Below are 14695 nucleotides of genomic sequence, written 5' to 3'. Positions count from 1 at the left end.
AAGAAAGAGAGAGATCTGAGATTGGACGAATCTTGCTTAGCCTTTCGTGGTCACTGCTTTCTTCCCTTCCATCGTAGCTGGAGCTGCGTTCGCATAGCTCATCGTCGCTGGTGTGCTCGTGGCTGGTCCTTCCATTTCGGTTAGGATTTTCCCTGTTTCTACGTCATTCTCCCTTGTACGAGCTCAGCGTTCCACCATGTTAAGTCATCGAAATGGGTGCTGCTGGTTTAGGCTGAGGCGACGCTGACTCTGGTTTTCTTTTCTTCCGAACGGTGCTGCGTCTCCCTCTGTTTCTTGCATCAGCTGGAGAGTTCCGTTTTTCTCCCCTGTTTTGCTGTAGATTCTATCTTCTTTGCTGCCTCTGCCATTACTGGTGTTTAAGGTAAGAAATTTAAGGACTTTTCTTGCTGAATTTATGCGAGAGGGAGAGTTCTGTTTGAGGACTAAAATTATAAAAAATTTGGTGGGTGTTCTGTTGTTGCCTTGATCGAAAAATGTATATATATATATATATATATATCTGGACTGAAATCGAAAGAGACAAACTTGGATATATGATTGGTACCTATAAGATGTCATTGAAGGGCTTATATGAGGAGATAAAAAAAAAATTTGACCTCTAATTGTTGATGGGAATTATTGGTTTAGAAATTCTCTTGTAGCTTTGTAAAGGAATTTAATTATGGGCTTGCACACAATCATGTGTATATTTAGAGTTTGTTTGATTTTTGGTGAATGGTTAAAGGCTTAGGATTGAGGAGGTAGAAGTAATGCACTTAAGGTAAATGATACAAAGATTGGGAGAAAACTCCTACTCCATAGAAATATTATGGCATGGTTAAAGTTTTATGAAGAAAGTAAGAGAAATTAATGATAATGCTTGAATTAACTTTAAATTATAAATTTGGGTTTTGAGATTTTAATGGTGGTTAGTGAAGGTTGTGTTATAAATTAAAATTTTATATATTTATATTTTATATTTTATAGGGTGTGTGGAAGAACAAGACCCTGAAAAGACTTAAAAGAAGAATACTTTCGGGAGTTAGAACTTCAACAGGTAAGTGAATAGCATTCCTTATAATTATTTATTAAAAACCTTTTTATTGAAATATTTCATTTTTATTAATTATGTTAGTTTTAGAAATTTTGAAACAACGATGAAAGACAGTTACAGTATAATTTGTGCATTTTCTCAAGAAATATATTTCTAATATTGATGAAAGCACATTTGCTTATTGAATTTTGAAAATTTCTTGGTTACATGATTAGTACAAGTTTGTACATTCATTATGATGTATCGATTTGGCAAGTTTCATATATTTGAAGTAATTCATGCGAGTTTGATCTTGATAATGAAAGTTTGAACTCAAAAATGATTATTTCCCTCGCATGTTTGAACGGGATTTCTAAGAGAACTCGAAACAGAACACTGCTGCTAACGGCAGTTTCGTTAGCCCGTAGCGCGCTGTGGTTAAATACTAGCTAGTTTGTTCGTGAGTTTTATTTTCACGTTTGGTATTCGTGGGCTTCGTACCCGCGTTTGATTTCGTGGCCTGAGCCGCGTTTGGTTACTTACCCTCGTGGGCTGTGTGTCCACGTTTGTTTCGTAGTTTCGGCTGCGTTTGGTTACTTACCCTCGTGGATTGATGTGTCCACGTTTGTTTTCGTGGCATAAGCCGCGTTTAGTTATTTACCCTCGTGAACTGTGTGTTCACGTTTGTAACTTGTTCTGCTGAGTTCTCAGAAATTTGAATGTTAATTAATATGCATTTTCAAAATTTACCTGATTTTGATAAATAATTGGTGTTGTTTTGAGTTTTATGAGAGCAGATTAACTTCTTTTAGCACGATAACATAAATTGTTTTCACTTCATTCTTATTTTACAAAAATGATTATGACTTACATGCTTATAAATTTTGGTGAAATTACTTTCAATTTCTTGACACCATTAATAGAGATTGTCAAGTTAAATTTTAAAATTTTATCATGGGAATGCTATTCACTGGAAAAAATTTATTTGGCCTCAGATTGGTTAGCTGACGCCGATTCCACCAACGACCTCAAAAAGGGGCAACTAGCTACAGTGGGTGGATCCTTTTGATTGGTATTACCACTTTAATGTAAATATATGAATTGCATGTCTTTTTGAATCGAAAGAAAGAGTAGATGCTTCACATAGGTTGTTGATGAATCTTATTTTTGCCTGTACATTGGTTGCTGACTGGAAGGAGCTATGCTCTTGACTTATACTGTTAGTTGTAAAAATTTTTGTTGTAGAATTTTCGGGAGATCCTAGTTACAGGGGAGGTTCTGTCGAAATTTCTGCAAATATGTCAACATTTAAAAAAAATGAAAAAAATGAATGACATGAAATCAATGTTCATTTGGAGGCTTACGGGAATGTGAGAATGGTTCGTACCCGTGCCGGTCACCCTTTATTTTGGGGCGTGACAATTCTGAACCATTTCAAACAAGTTTTAATGACTGTATACTAGCTAGGCAATCATGCAATTAAGCCCATTGATTTAATGCACGTGACTACTTCTCAACATATAAAAGATGATGATCGATATTGGCCTTATTTCAAAGATTGCATAAGGGCAATAGATGGCACTCATATTGGCATACATGTCTTAACAAATACCTTTTTGTAATAGGAAAGGATATACAAGCACAAATGTGATGGATATATGTGATCTTAATATGTGCTTTACATTTGCATTGTGTGGTTGGGAAGGATCTGTTCATGATGCACAAGTTTTTATGGACACCTTTTGAAAACCACATTTACGATTCTCTTATCCTCCTAAAGGTTAGTACTATATAACTTGAGATATTTAAGTGATTTATAAATATTTATGTAATATTGTTTAATATATTTTCTATTTATATATAGGTAAATATTATCTCATTGACTCAAGATATTTATCATTTGAAAGTTTTCTAGGACCGTATAGGAATACAAGGTGTCATTTTGCACATTTTAGGATGGCTCATAGCTTCATATCAAGAGATGAAATATTTAATTTTTATCATTCTAGTTTGGAAAGTGTTATTGAAAGAACTTTTAGTGTTTGTAAAGCAAGGTGGAGAATATGGCAAAATATGATTAATTTCAAGCTTGTTATTCAAATTTCTATCATATGGGCATGCTTTGCTCTCCATAACTATGTTAGAAGGATGGATCTAGATGACGTAGATATTCTTCGATATTTTTTAGAATCTAAATGAGTTATAAGATAGAGAACGATATTTTAATGATGGGGTTGGTAATGATGTACTTGACCATGATGAATGGGGAGATCCCACACAAGTACATGTCAAATATGTAGAAGAAATAAGAAATGGTATTGAAAACTAGTTGCCAAGATGAATGCATCACTATATATATATTTTTTATTTTTTAACGTTTGTAAAAACTTTGTCATTTATTTTGATGGATTGGAGGTTGGAATGATTTATTTTAAATAATATTACTGAAATAACTACAATTTTATTCAAAATTTTTTTATACAAATTCAAAGAACTTTTTAATCTAAACATGTTTTTTAAAACAGTGCTTTTACATGTCTATTATTATAATTTAATAAAAAAGCACTTTCATACTGTTTTATCTAAACAAGTTAAAAATTATTTTTTAAATCAAAAATGATTTTTTTATGATAGTTAACAATGGCAATTAATTTTTTATTTTTTAAATTTTTTATAAAATAAATTGTTTTTTATAAAATTTTTAAATTATTTAAAAATTATTTATTTATTTTAATCTTAAACAAACAAGCTCATATTATACTCTTTCGTTTTAAAATGTAAGGTATTTTTTAAAAAATTAGATGTTAAAAAATGTAAGACATTTTTAATCTTTTGAGGTATAATTATTATTATTTTTAAAAGTATTTCTATTGATAGTGATTTTATATTTATTATAAGATGTTTAATAGAGACAGATATAAAATATAAAATTAATTTAAAAATAAGTAATTATTTTATTAAAAGTAAAATTTAATTAAAAAATATTTTATATTTTTTTCATAGAGTATATTTTTCCATTCCCTTCATTTTTTCATGTGATCGGAGACCAGCAAGAGGGGGATATCAACCGAAACCCTTGGTCGTCCAATCCTCCTCCATTGCTTTGCAGTCTTCCTCCACCGTCGTGTCCGTTGCCGATGAGCATGGGTACGCCGGAGTCTTCCTCTTCTTCTTAGTTCCATGTTGCAGCTTGAAGGAAGGAGGGAGAGAGCTCGACTTCTTCCTTTCTTCCTCCCCCTTCGTCCGTTTTGTTAGCCACCGGTGATTATGGTGTGGCTATCGTCGCTTATAGAGGCAAAGCTCGTGATTTTTCCTTCCTTACCCCTGCTTCACGCTGTCAGCCGTGGCCAGTGTTGTCTTCCGTTTTGTTCTGCGTTGATGATGTTCTGTGTTGGGGGCTTCGAATCCTTCCATCATCCATTACCTCTTGGTGAGTCCAAGCTTCGTCATCTCTCCCTTGCGTTTTTTGTGTGAGTTTTGTGACCTGGATAATTGCTTTGTTGATGCTTGAGAAAAATAGATGCCGATTTGAAATTTTCTTGGGCTTAAATTGTTTCTTGAATGGGACTTGCTTTGTGTACCATCCCGAAATTTTAATATTCAAATTTATAAAATAAAATAAAATATTTATAATTAAATTAAAATTTAAAATAATTTAATAAAGGTTCAGAGTTTGAATTTTACTAAGCTTTTATTTGATTTTTAACTATGAGAAAAATTACCAAAGTTGACTCAGGATTTTGTGCAATAATTAAAAAAAGTTGGGCCATTTCTTGTAATTTTCTCCAAACTTTTAGATTAGCAATTTAAAGATCAAAACTGACGCAGAAAACATAGAAGCTGAATTGGAAAGGAAAGGAAAAAAACGCACGAGAGGGAGAGAGGAAGAAGAGAAGAGAAAGGGAGGGAGTTAGGCTTGGATCTAGGAGTTTTTGCGACCGTTGTGAGCTTGGTTATACGATAGGTAAACTCCTTACTTCAATCTTCTTTCTTTCTCTTGATTTTCTTCAATTTATGGAAGAGACAATTTTTAGATTTTGATCCCAAAGGCTTTATTCTTGTAAGCTTTTGTTTTTTTTGGATCCTAGGGAGGATGTTTTGAGTTTCTATATAGTGATCTAATGTTTTGAGTGGATAATTGGATGAAAAGAGGTGTTTTGGGCACAAATTAAACCCTGAGAGATTGGGTTTTGCTCCTCAATAGTTTAAGCCTATTAATTTAGTTATAATTTTGCTATTTGAGCCCAATAAGATTTAAATTGATGTTTGATTTTCATTATAAGGGCTAATGGTGAAAGTTGGTGACACTAAGTGAAGGTTTTTAATTAATTAAAAATTATATAAATTGAAAATTAGCCTAGTGATGGCTAATAAATGGTTTAATGGTTAAGCGATACTATGTGAATAGTTGGTTTAATATATGGACCATTGGGATGGATTATAGCTCATAGACTTAAGTTGTGTGGTATGAGTTATAGTCTTTATTAATGCTATTTGATATGATAAGTGATGTGGATCACTTATATGTTGTAGAAATTGTTGGTGAAATTTGTTTAGAAGTTAAGGAACAAGCTGAGTCCTATTTTGTATAAGAGGAACCCTTTTGGTACCAAAGGATTGAGGTAACAGAAAAAATTTATATTTCTTATTATTCTGTTTTAGCTATTTTTGAATAAATATTACTAGCTATCATGCATTACATGTTTTAAAAGATTAAATGGGCTTTATAAGGGGTTATGGGGTACTAATTTGATTATAGTGCAAATATATTTTTTAATTGTTTAACAACAATATTTTTATGAAAACGAGATTTGTTTACATGTATTTTAATTATAAGGAATAGAAATTGCACTTAAGAAAGTGTAACTAAGTAAGATACCTTAGATAGGCTAAGGAACCGTTTAAGGGAGATTTATAAATGTTATACTACCTTAGAGTGTTGAAGTGGTCAATACTCAGGAAAAGTAGACACGAATAAAAGGCATGATCTCGGTGAGAGTTCACCAATGATAAGGTGTGTACTTTTGATATTCTATGGCACACTGCCAGTACTCAGTGTTACCTTGCGTATTATGGGCTCAGTGCACTAAAGTGGTTAGTGTATTGAGTGTTCGACACCTCTCAATGGGGGAGGGAATCCAACATATGAAGTGTGAGGTTGAATGCCTAGGCCAAGATAACCCTCACATGGAGAGTAAGTCGGGCTGGCTTTAGGAGGGAGTTAGCTTTGACTGCTCAGGATTCACGTCGAAGGGGTATAGGCGGTTCGGTGGATTAAATCATGCCTTAGATTATGTTTTGTGCCTGTGGAGGTACAAGTAGGTATAATGTTTACTTGCGAGTTAAAGAGTGCCAAGGGCATTCTGTTAGTCATGAAAGGTCATACCGGCCTATGTCATGCATTCATTTATTTTAAATGGCTAAATTATATACTATGTTGAATTTATTATTCGTTTATTTGATTATGGCTTACTTTGTAATAATCAATGTAGATTTTTCTGTTACTGAGACGGTGGTTGTCTCACCCTTTCTTTTCAATATTCTAGGTCCAGGTGAAGGATCCAGTGGTGGACCGGGAAAGGAGCAAAGCTAGGGGTTTGCTTGTGATTTGTAAAGAACTGCAACCCCTTTCTTTTAAGCAAATATATTGTAATGTATTTAGGATTAGGGTGCCAGTAGGATATGATTATGTATATGTGTGTGAATATGTGTGGATTGTGTGCTTGTGTATGAATTTTTTATCTGTTTGTAGACTTGTGGCTAGGAAACTTGGTTATGGTGTGTGGTTTTGATGGATTTACTTAGTAGACCAAGTTTCTATTATAAGCAGATATTTATTTTGATATATATATATATATATATATATGTGATTCTATAAGCAAATGCAAAGTGGTTGCATTGCAAATGGTGTGCTATGGGCAAGCATACACCTTCGATAGAGAGAGTGGGTGCGTGGGCCCCACAAGGAGCTTTGAGTCAAGTGAAAATGTTTAGCATATGTATTTATATAAATACATGGTATTTGAATTGATTTGTGACCACTCTTGTATGATTGTGCATTTTGAGGGTTTAGGGTCCATTTTGGGAAATGGCACCCGGGTGGTCAAATTTTGATGTATGGGGGTTTTCCATCATTTAAATGTTTTTATCAGGTGTTTTTAGTCTTATTTGACGTGTCCAAAGTGTTTCCATAGGTTTGTGACCATTAGGATGAGATTTGAAAAATTTTGAAAATGGTTTTTACCAAAAAGCTACACTTTTGCATTCGGGTGTCCAAATCTTAATCCGACCATTGGATTTCTCTAAAATTTAGGTCAATTCTGTCATGACAGCTACAGTAGTGATATTGTAACTTGCACAAAATTAATTCGTCCATTGAATCTTTTCAAAATTTGGTATGTTAATAGTATTCTTAAAAGTGACATGTGGGCTTTGGAATCACTTCGATCGGAGGTCGGATGATGAAATGGTGCACTCCAAAAGTTGGTCCAGAAGTGGCTGTCATGACAGCAAAAGTGACCAAATTTATAATATATCCAATTTTTAATCCGACCGTTGGATCTTTTTGAAATTTAGTACACTTATAGTACCTTTTGAATGTGACGTGTGAGCTTTAAAACTTCTTCGATCGAAGATCGGAAGACAGAATAGTGCCTCTCTGAAGTTGACTCGGGAGGGCTGCTGTCATGACAGCATATTTTTACCCTTCTTTCGTCTAACTTGCTTCCGTGCGCTATAGGTAGAACCTATAAAATTTTTTAAAGGCTTTAAATGTTTAATTTGCATTTGTGTATTTGCTCAGTAATTTAAATGGTTTGTTTTCTAAGTTGGTTTTAGGATTAATTCCTTAACCACACTTAATTTATTTGAATTGTGTGAGTTTTGGATAACACTCGAGATAAGTGTTACACTTTATATAGCATGATAATTTTAAATATTGATGTTTGGAGATTATTGAGCAAGAGATTTAAAGCTTGAGAACTTTTATTGAATGGGTCGGTAATTAATGCATATAAGGTATTTGTTAAAATGTGTAGAAGAGAAATTTGATTGGAATGGAGCAATCAAGTATATTAGTTGTATTAAAGAAAAAAATCATTATTTAATTCATTCCATCCCTATGTTGAGACTCAAAAAGATATAGGTATTACTTGAATATGCATATAAATTTATGTGCGTGTATAATGTGTGGTGGAAAGCTTTGGTTACTAACAAGAATGTTTTATGCCTGATGGATTGTTATTTGTTATATATACACATTATTACTGATTACATAGGAGTTAATTATTTTCTATAATGGAAATCGGAAATAAAATTAGAGAATTTTGGAGAAGATATTGAATTGATAATTATGTTATGCATTACAGCTGTGACACTTGATTTCGTGAATCTAATGCCTGAATGGTTGGATTAATTAGTATTTATCTTCATGAAGAATGACTCTTCCCGCATGTGAGATCTCAAATTAGATGGCCCACATACTTTTGGCTTGATTTGTTAAAGGTGGTAGCAAAATAATCTTTTGAAAGTGGGCCTGCCAAATACGAAGAGAATGACCAACACGAGAAGAAATTTGATTTTTAAGGGTTATGATTATCAATAATATCTTATGTGTTCTATGCTATTTTTCTTACATATGGTTGATTTAGTTTTCTTATTTGAATGTTAGCGTTTGAGTCGCTAGAAATCTATAAGTGTTTCATAGTTTAGTGGAGAAACACTAGATACCATGTTGATAGTTATTTGTCTTAGCTCGAACTCAAATTTAAAGCTTTTAAGATTGTTAATTATTAATTTGGTTGAACTATTCTTGTAGTCCTCAATTTCACTTGATTTTGATTTTGGTCTCATTTAAAGTTTGTAATTTAGTTTCTGTGATGTTAGGAAAATCTTGATTTTATTTTAAATCGAGTAATAATTAAACACGTATTATTAAATTTATCAGAATAGCGTAGTAGAAGCATGGGGAAGCGCTATTAAACTCTATGGGTTCTAATAGCAGGAGAATGTTGTTATGTTGTTTTTAGTTGCCAGGCATGCATATGTTCATTTTCTTGCATTCTATAAGGAATCCTAATGAAATATTTAAGAAAAAGAACTACATAAAATTAAGTATTATTTAATCTCCTTATTGATTTATAAGTGTTGGATGTGTTACTAAAGCTTCACTAAACTCTCAGTAAGAGTCGTGTCATTCATATTTGGTTAGGTATTCATTCTCTTGAATTTCTTTCGTTCAACTAGGTGTTGAATAAACCGAGAATATCAAAAGATGTTGTAATATGATTATGTTATTTTCAAGTTGTTGATTTGCTCTTTAGCAGAAAAATAATCATCTCTTGGCTCTTAGCATGTTTAAATCTTAACTCACATTGTGGTATGGTGTGAAATTCCGATCTATTTAGAAGTTTATTGTACAATTATTTTTGAATTGGATGCAATGCTTGCTATATACATCCGTCTTGGACTGAGCTTGACAAAGTGAGTATTGAAATTTGTTAGTGAAACATTTATGCATAAACAGGATTTTTTCAGTCTTAATCTGAAATATAACTATAAATTGTGTTCAGTTATATTATTGTTTTATGAGTTTTGAACTATGTTGACATATATTTATTTCTAAAATCATGATCTTCATTGTTTAAAATGACCTTATCATACTAAAAGAGCCATTTAGCCAGTATTTGAATACAGGTGTGAACATGAGATTTAGCAGAGTATTTGATAAATACTTGAAATGTATTTTCTTAACAACGGGAGTCTTTTTATTTCTAAAAGGAATTTTCACAATCATATAAGAGTTTATAGAAGAAACTTTGGAAAAGTGGCTTATGGTTATGGTTTGGACCCTTTTTCAATAAAATTTTTCATATATTGAAGAATTGATTTCTAATATACTTGGAAATATTTATGGAGGAATCAAACACAGCATGCTTGTGTTTCGTGAGTCTTGTGTTCATGCATGTTGTTCATAGCCTTCGAGCTACCCTTGTTATTCATGGCTTTCGAGCTACTCCTATTATCTGTGGCCTTTGAATTGCATTGAATTTATTACTTACTCTCGTAAATTATATTTATGCATGTTTCTCATGGTCTACGAACCACATGGGCTGTGTGCCCATGACATCTCCAAAGGAACTTGTTTTTTTAGAAAGATATTTTATTTTTCTTCTCAATTTTTTATTTTTGAAAAGAAATTCTTGTTTTTTTAAATTCTAAATAAGTTAATTCCAGGATTTCTGCTTCAACGTTTATTTTGCTACTATGATGGGTTCAAAAATGTTTCCTACATTTGTTGATAACATTATTTCAGCATTCTACATTATGAGGATTGTAATAGATTATTAGTAAACATTTATCCATGTCCATGTATTTGAAGTGCTTAAGATAACTTGTGTGTGTATATATATGTACATGTATGCATATTGTAATTATTTCAGTAAAAGGGTCTTATTAAGAAACATTATTTTTTGTATGCCTAATGTTACAATCCTTCAATCCCTTCATTTGCATTATAAAAAGACCCTCGTTTGATAGTTATATTTTATATTATGATAAATTTAAATTATTCTCTCGTAGTCAATTTATTATATTATTTGTGGATTCGAGGAAGTAATTCTTGTAATCTATTTAAATTGATTGTTTAATTGTTTTGAAAATTTTCATTTAAAGATTTACCAAAAATCTTTACATAAAGTTATAAGTATTACAACATCATTTGATTTTATATCATATCAAGTGTATAATCTTTCTCAGTTGTAATTAGAAATATAATTGATTTGGCTTATGAAGTAAGATTAACCTTGTATTTCATGCCAATCATGTTCAGTGTTTTAATTTCCTAAAATGACAAGGAATATATATTTCATGAGTAGAGTTAGGAATAAGGGTTGGGTTTGAAAGTCCTGTTTAAATAAGAGTTCGAGTTTTGAAAATAATTTTTTTTTAAAGTAAACGGGCTTGAGGGCTTAGCCTTGATACCTGTAAAAAAGTTTTCGGGCTCGAGGAGCCCTTCAAGCCCTGTTATATTATTATTATTATTATTATTATTATTATTTATTATTATTTTTTTTTTTTGGTGGAACACGTGTTTGAAGTTAATGACTTACTTACTTGATCTTATACGTATTATATTATTATTAATTTTAATTTATTATAAAATTAATTTAATATAATTTAATAAATATCAGTGTATAGTATAAAATTCCTAATATTTTTTTATTTTTTTATAATTATTATGTTTATGTAGTTATAAAAAATGAATTGTTTTTTAATCAAGATTTAAATTTAATTACTAGACTTCTAAATGTGTGTTATTTAATTTTTAAAATTTATGAGGATTTTATTTTTTAATTTCAAAATATTTTAATAATTAATTATAATTTATACTTTTATTTTTATTTTTTTTAGTTTTTTGAAAGAGGGCTTGCGGGCTCAACTCTGAGCCGTTCACATAAGGTTGGGTTTAAAAATGAGGTTCAAAATGAAAAATCGGGCTTTAAAGTTTAGATCATTAAGGGTTGAGTCCATAAAGACCAGGCCTTTAAGGTCGGGTCTGTTTATATTGCCAGCTCTATTCATGAGAGTCATGCTCTTTATATCTGATACGGGCATTGCGATCACATCTCATCAGAAATTACATACCATATACTCTATGACCTACCCAAACAGCCATTATAATAAACCAGATTTAATAACAGGAAAAGCAGATATGCAAAATGACGAGCAATTTATTTAAATACCCAAAAGCATCAAGCCCTTGCAATAATTGACAAGTAACAAAAATTCAACGAATGACATTGACATGTTCAATCCACAGAATAAAATTATGACGCACGCCACTTATGCCCCTGATAGTTTCTTTATGCTCTACTGTGGCATGCTTATAGCTATCTTTCCATTGACATGGTCAATGGTTGATACACGGGGGAGTTTTCACACATAAAGCCAATAATTCTGGTGGGCTTAAATAACCATGAGCTTATAATAATATACTCATGTATGTAATATCTTAATATAAGATGACAAAAATATAAATAATTAATTAATATTTAATATAATTTTAAAAAATATTTTGTGGTTTGGGCCCAATCCTGAAACTTGAATGGGGTTGGCTCAAATTTTTCCTGCCTAAAGATTTGACTATTTTACTAAATGTTATTATAATTTTTTTTTGGTTTATTTGGATTAGGTTTTAGCCTTGATTCAAATTACTAGCTCTTTCTTCACACCAGAGGATGAGGGGCTGACCATTTTCAGAATCATTATGGGACTCAAGCATCATAGAACATATATCTTCGAGCTCTCGAACCACTTTAGCCATTTCAGGCGTACATCTAGTTTAAGCTGGCTACACTTGAAGGACAGAGCCAAAAATATCTCCACGCACGGTAAAGAACAAGACCCCATGCATTCATTGACAATAAAGGATATCTACCCAAAGTTGTATGCATCAGTAACCTAAAAAAGATGAGTCAGAAGTATCAGGCACTATATGTTCGTATATTAACACTATATGATGGTAATATAAAATGAAGTAGGAAGATCAAAAGTTGCATTCTACATTTACCCAGAAAATCAGGGATGCACACCAAAACTATTGACAATGAACTTTCACCTAGGTCCAAGTTTTACTACTTTAATTCTACCTTGGAAGAGCTAATCACACTTGATAAAAAGATAGAACCAGGTCCAATGTCAGGCAATAGCTTACTAACAAAGCATTCTCCATCTGAGATTTGTTTCATCTTCTTCCAACCATTAGTTCTAGAAATAGAACACCAAGATTGAAAACATCACTCTTGTAAGTCAACTTCCTAGTTTCGATGTACTCTGGATCAAGGTAACATTGCAAATTATCAGTGAATAGAGTTAATGATCATCATCATCAACAAGCAGCCTTATCCCAAAGGTCTTCAATTTTCATTTTGGAAAAAAAGAAAAGAAAAGAAAATTGAATTGTTTTTCTATGTTCTTGTTTCTAGCATATTGCATCTTAACTAGGCATTAATAGATGACCAACACATGAACACTCGATTCTAACAAACCAAATCAATCATCACTCATATCGGGGTCCCCTGTTATGATGTAGGTACACGAGACATCTGGAACAGGGCCACATCGTGAAAGTCCAAAGTCAGCAATTTTTGCTGTGAACTTGGAATCTAATAATTTGTTGCCAGCCTTGACATCTTGGTGGATTATTGAGCCTCCACTTCTGTATGTAGGTACAGAATACCTCTAGCTGACTCTAGCTTAATCCTTATTATCTTAGCAAAACTCAGATTCTAGTGACCTAGCTATTGTAAAACATGCAATACATACTTAGTCAGATCACATATAAGGGAATGTTATATGTTGAGACAAAAGAATATAACTTTTCCCCACACCTAGATCGCCAGATGCTTATAATGGTTAGGTTTCTCTGTTGGAACGCGGTTTAGTGGTTTTATGATAAGTGTAACTAGGTACTTTCGTTGTTGGCATTTAATAAAACATTGGATAATGTAAATTTCCTGCTTAGGCATTCTTGATTTATGTTGGATTATGTTGTGTGTGATATTGCTCTAAGCCCATAAGGGCTCGAGTCTATAAGGCCAGTTTTCCTTATGAGATGCATTTCTGGTCCTTATTATCGAGGCTTTAGAGTCAAGCCAATAAACCATGATATATATATATATATATAAACCTTGATGCACACACCACACACAAGCACAAATGCTAAGTATTATTTCTATGGCTATGCACCCCAGCCTTGTACTCAAAATAATTTAAGGTTGTATTTGAATGGATGAATTTAAGTTGAAAATTTGAATTTAAAATTTTATATTGAAATCTCACATTTAAAATTTACAAATTTTAAATTCTTTATTTGGATGATATAAAATTTTTTAAATTACAATATTAAAGTTTTTCTTGGATCTAAAATAAATTTTAAATTTTAAATTCAATATTTGGATGTAAAAATAAAAACTTGGAAGATTGGTTAAACTCGACAATTCAAATGACCAACTTCTAATGGGATCAGATAGTTAAAGCCGACTGGGACTGTGCCACTAGTAGTGATGGGGATAGGACCTCCGACTTCCACCATAACTAGATTGTTGCAATGATAGGGATCGAACGGTCAACTTTCACAGGGATTGAATTGACGAGGACTAAACGGCCAACTTTCACCGAGATCGAAATGATGGTGATGATGGAGATCGGACAACTGACTTTCACAAGAACTGGATAGCTGACTTTCATCGAGACTGAACTAACGGTGATGATAGGGACTAGATAGACATGGATATGACAATCGACTTTCATTGAGATCGAACCGATGCCGATGACAGGGACTGGACGACCAACTTTCACCAGGATTGGATTGACGCCGACGACGAGGATTAGACGACCGACTTCTATCAAAACTGGACCAATGCTAATCACGAGGACTGAGAGATTGACTTCCATTAGGAACAACCAATGGGGATGGATGACGGACTACCACTGGGATTGGATTGACGACGACAAGGAGGACCACACGGATGACTTCCACTAAGACTGAATTGACGAGGACTGGATGGCTGACTTTAAACCGGGATTGGATTGATAGCGATGATGATAGTGGATTGGTGGAAGTTGGCTATCTGTCCGTAACTGATGGAATTTGACTGTCTC

At 32.6% G+C, this 14695-nt stretch overlaps 2 long non-coding RNA genes across 2 annotated transcripts; both read left to right on the top strand.

Moving 5' to 3' along the window:
• The first annotated feature begins 269 nt into the window (after positions 1-269).
• Positions 270-2090, top strand: LOC129297510 (uncharacterized). The gene is made up of 3 exons (XR_008590209.1): positions 270-382; positions 988-1057; positions 2029-2090. It is a non-coding gene; the product is annotated as an uncharacterized LOC129297510 (long non-coding RNA).
• A 1983-nt stretch (positions 2091-4073) lies between these two features.
• LOC129297509 (uncharacterized) lies at positions 4074-6876 on the top strand. The gene is made up of 2 exons (XR_008590208.1): positions 4074-4463; positions 6580-6876. It is a non-coding gene; the product is annotated as an uncharacterized LOC129297509 (long non-coding RNA).
• Positions 6877-14695: the final 7819 nt, after the last annotated feature.

The sequence above is a fragment of the Prosopis cineraria genome, unplaced genomic scaffold (assembly GCF_029017545.1).
Source record: "Prosopis cineraria cultivar Desert tree isolate PC_DT_omini unplaced genomic scaffold, ASM2901754v1 PC544, whole genome shotgun sequence".
Taxonomy (NCBI): domain Eukaryota; kingdom Viridiplantae; phylum Streptophyta; class Magnoliopsida; order Fabales; family Fabaceae; genus Prosopis; species Prosopis cineraria.
Note: the sequence above shows the minus strand (reverse complement) of the source record. Positions and strands in the feature narration are given on the sequence as shown.